Here is a 5,264-nt window from a genome sequence, read left to right on the forward strand (position 1 = left end):
TCTTTAGCCTGGGGTAGGGGGGGTATAGGCACATGAGTGGAGGCAGGGCACCCAGGGAAAGACTCACCTACTTCAAAACATTTCTCACATACTGTCACTTTTTGGACACCAACTATAAGCCAGGCTCTGTGTTAAGTGCTTTCATATACTACTGACAAAAAAAGCAAAATCACTTTTATCAAATATTCCTACTACGTGCTACTGAATTTAAGACGCCAAAAGCACATTCAGGTCCAGCTGCCCTGCCGATAGTTAAATATTCAGGCTTGATGTTAAGCAGAGGATAGAAACCTGAGATTCTCTCCTCAGGGTTATCACAGAAGTGTACATACTATCAAGTCAGATTCTTCAGGCTCCAATCTGGCTCCAGCTCTCTTACCTGTGCTTTCAGCAGGAAACATCACAAACACTCATGTACACATCTCAAGTCCCCAACACACTTGGTCTGCAAGTGGAAGAAATTTCCTGCTAGAAATGGGTACCACATGAGGTAGAAAAAAACAAAAGTAATCACACTTCTTCAGCAGAGGAACCTCTTTCTCTCTCCACTTTCATCTCTGCCAAATATATATTTATTGAACAACTCATATTATGCTCATCACTACAGGATATAAGATGCCTCCTGCCTTCAAAAATTTACTCCATTAGGGAAAACAAAATCAACACATAGGAAGCATGTCATAAAAATAAGAGGACTTGCCGGGCACAGTGGTTCATGCCTGTAATCCCAGCACTTTGGGAAGCTGAGGCGGGTGGATCACAAGGTCAGGAGTTCAAGATCAGCCTGGCCAAAATGGTGAAACCTCGTCTCTACTAAATATACAAAAATTAGCCAGGCATGGTGGCAGGCGCCTGTAATCCCAGCTACTCAGGAGGCTGAGGCAGGAGAACCGCTTGAACCTGGGAGGTGGAGGTTGCAGTGAGCTGGTATCGTGCCACTGCACTACAGCCTGGGTGACAGAGTGAGACTTTGTCTCAAAAAAATAAAAAAAATAAATAAATAAGAGGGCTCCAGGATTTCTAGTGCATGGAACAGGAAAAAAGAGATGCTGGTAAAACAAATGGAAAAGTATGTAAAATAAGACAAATGGTGGGATGTCCTGGTATACATAGCTATCTTCAATTTCAAATAACCACATCTCCCCTTTTTGGTTCCATTCCTAGTAGAGTGATATTTTACTTCAAGAAAAATCTCCAATACAAACATCTGAGACATAAAGTTGGGGATCATTCACAAGGCAAAAAGGAGTCTCCTCTTTGCTGTAAAGTTAACTAAGATATGATTTAACCACCCCTCAAACTATCCCTGTATCATACATACATACATACATACATACATACATATACATACAATGTTTATACCCAACTTTTCAGGATCACATTTATAAGGTGAAGCAAAGTAGTTTTAAAAAGTATTCAGGACAGGCGAGGTGGCTCACGCCTATAATCCCAGCACTTTGGGAGGCCGAGACAGGTGGATCACCTGAGGTCAGGAGTTTGAGACCAGCCTGGCCAACATGGTGAAACCCTGTCTCTATTAAAAATACGAAAATTAGCCAGGCATGGTGGCGCACGCCTGTAATTCCAGCTACTCAGGAGGCTGAGGCAGGAGAATCACTGGAACCCGGGAGGCAGAGGCTGCAGTGAGCAGAGATCGCACCACTGAACTCTGAACGACACTGGGCAACAGAGCAAGACTCTGTCTCAAAAAAAAAGAAAAAGACACGTGCACATGTGTGTTTACTGCAGCACTATTTACAATAGCAAAGACATGGAACCAACACAAATGCCCATCAATGATAGACTGGATAAAGAAAATATGGTACATATACACCATGGAATACTATGCAGCCATAAAAAGGAATGAGATCACGTCCTTTGCAGGGGCATGGATGAAGCTGGAAGTCATCATCCTCAGCAAACTAACACAGGAACATAATACCAAACACCACATGTTCTCACTCGTAAGTGAGAGCTGAACATTGAGAACACATGGACACAGAGAGGGGAATAACACACACCAGGGCTGCTGGGGGGTGGGAGGTGGAGGGTGAGGGGAGGGAACTTAGAGGACAGGTCAATAGGTGCAGCAAACCACCATGGCACACATACACCTATGTAACAAACCTGCACGTTCTACACACGTATCCAGTTTTGGTTTTTTTGTTTTTTAGAATAAAGAAAAAAAATTTTATAAAGGCAATGTATCAGGTTGGGTGTGATAGCACATGCCTGTAATCCTGACACTTGGGAGGCCAAGACGGGAGGATTGCTTGAGGCGAGGAGTTCAAGACCAGCCTGGGCAACATAGCAAAAAGACTCTGTCTCTACAAAAAAATTAAAAATTAAAAAATAAAATATTTTAAAAGGCAATGTATTGATGAAGAATGGCTAAACTATGATGCATACATAAAATGGAATATTATTCGGCCTTAAACTGGAAAGAAATCCTATCACATGTTACAACATGGATGAACCCTAACACATGCTAAGTAAAATAAGCCCATCACACACACAAAAATACTGTATGACTCTATTTATATGAGGTAGTGAAGTATTCAAATTCATAGAAACAGAAAGTAGAATGGTGGTACCAGAGAGAAAGGAGGGGTAGGGCAAGTAGAGTTGTTGTTTAATGGGTACAGAGTTTCAGTTTTGCAAGATGAAGTAGTTCTGGATATCTGTTGCACAAAATGTGAATATACCTAAGACTACTAAAACGTAAAGACTTAAAAATCGTTAAAATGGCAAATTTTATGTTTGTTTTTTACTATTTCTCATACACTTAAAAATGGTTAAGAAGGTAAATTTTATGTGTCTGTTTTTTACCACAACTGCTTTTTTTTTTTTGAGATGGAGTCTTGCTATGTCACACAGGCTGGAGTGCAGTGGCGCGATCTCAGCTCCCTGCCACTGCAACCTTCACCTCCTGGGTTCAAGTGATTCTCCTGTCTCAGCCTCCCAAGTAGCTAGGATTATAGGTGTGCGCCACCTCACCCAGCTAATTTTTTTTGTATTTTTAGTAGCAACTGGGTTTTGCCATGTTGGGCAGGCTGGTCTTGAACTCCTGACAAGGTGATCCGCCCACCTTTGTCTCCCAAAGTGCTAGGATTACAGGCATAAGCCATCGTGCCCAGCTCACAATTACTCTTTTTAAAAAGGTAATGTTCATATGGGGGAAAAAAAATTCAGCAACAGAGAAGGATATTAAAAAACAAAAAGGCCAGGCATGGTGGCTCATGCCTATAATCCCAGCACTTTGGGAGGCCAAGGCAGGTGGATTGCTTGAGCTCACGTGTTCTAGACCAGCCTGGGCAACATGGCAAAACCCCATATCTATTGAAAAAAAAAAAGAAAGAAGAAAAAAGAAAACTTTCAGAAACAGTATGGGTGCATAACAAGTATACAGAGTTTCTCCTCTTTTTACATACAAATGCTAACACTAGTACACTAGCCATAAAAACTATTCTGCACGTTAGTTTTCTCTTAATGACAGATCTTGGAGATTGTTCCATACCAGCGTGTTTGTGTATATCTGTGCAATTTTTCTTTTTCCTGCAACCAACCATCCATCCTTTTTTCTTTTTTTTTTTTTTTTTTTTTTTTGAGACAGGATCTTGCTCTGTTGCCCAGGCTGGAGTGCAATGGGATGATCTCGGCTCACTGCAACCTCCACCTCCCAGGTTCCAGCAACTCTCTTGCTTCAGCCTCCCAAGTAGCTGGGATTACAGGCATGCACCACCACGTCCAGCTAATTACTGTATTTTTAGTAGAGATGGGGTTTCACCATGTTGGCCAGGCTGGTCTTGAACTCTTGACCTCAAGTGATTCACCGGCCTCGGCCTCCCAAAATGTTGGGATTATAGGCATGAGCCACCACACCCAGCCAGTAAAAAGGTTTTTTTGGGTTTTTTTTTTTCTTTGGTTTTTTTTTTTAGAGGGAGTCTTGCTCTGTGGCCAGGCTGAAGTGTAGTGGCACAATCTCGGCTCACTGCAACCTCCGCCTCAAGTTCAAGCAATTCTCCTGCCTCAGCCTCCCAAGTAGCTGGGACTACAGGTGAGTGCCACCACACCCAGCTAATTTTTTGTATTTTTAGTAGAGACAGGGTTTCACCATGTTGGCCAGGATGGTCTTGACCTCTTGACCTCGTGATCTGCCCGCCTCAGCCTCCAAAAGGCTGGGATTACAGGCGTGAGCCACCATGGCCGGCCAGTAAAATGTATTTTTAAAGCAAAACATATTAAGGACTTTGCAGATAAATTTTGCACAGCTTTTCCCTCAACAAATATGTTCACGCCAGGCATGGTGGCTCATGCCTGTAATCCCAGCACTTTGAGAGGCCGAGGCGAGAGGACTGCTTGAGCCCAGTTCAAGACCAACATGGGCAACATAGATCCCACCTCTGCAAAAAAAGAAATTAGCCAGGCATGGTGGCTCAAGCCTGCAGTCCTAGCTACATGGGAGGGTGAGGTGAGAGGATCACTGCCACTTGGGAGGTTGAGGCTGCAGTGAGTGGAGACTGCACCACTGCACTCCAGCCTGGGTGACAGTGCTAGCTAGACCCTGACTCCAAAAAAAAAAAAAGTTCAGATTTCACTCTTTATATATCCTCCAGGAAAACTGAGTTAATGATTGATATTTTCTAAAGTTCAGATTTCACTCTTTATATATCCTCCAGGAAAACTGAGTTAATGATTGATATTTTCTTTGGTTTGACTTGAGTAACATTTTCACCTCAGCTCATTTCTTTTTTTTTTTTTCTTCTTTTGAGATGGGGTCTTGCTCTGTTGCCCAGCCTGGAGTACAGTGGCACCACCTCTGCTGTCCTGGCATCCCAAAGTGCTGGGATTACAGGTGTCAGCCAACGCACCTGGCCAACCTTATTTCTACTAGGCTGTATGTGTTGGCTTTATCAGTACCACAAGGAATCGTGGATACGATCAAGGAAATACACGAAATACACATCATCCTTTCAATGCTACGGTCACTCTTTACACTCTGCTGTCTTTATCAATGGCTTGTCAAAAGTATTCATTTTATTGTGTTTAACTCTGAGGAAATTGAGTCTCACCCTGTCACCCAGACTGCAGTTAACCTCCACCTCTTGGGTTCAAGCAACCTTTACCTCCCAGATTCAACCAATTCTCCTGCCTCAGCCTCCCAAGTAGCTGGGACTACAGGCACGCGGCACTGCACCCAGCTAATTTTTGTATTTTTTGTAGAGAGAGTGTTTTGCCATGTGGGCCAGGCTGGTCTGGAACTC

Source organism: Mandrillus leucophaeus, unplaced genomic scaffold (genome assembly GCF_000951045.1).
Source record: "Mandrillus leucophaeus isolate KB7577 unplaced genomic scaffold, Mleu.le_1.0 Scaffold279, whole genome shotgun sequence".
Taxonomy (NCBI): Eukaryota; Metazoa; Chordata; class Mammalia; order Primates; family Cercopithecidae; genus Mandrillus; species Mandrillus leucophaeus.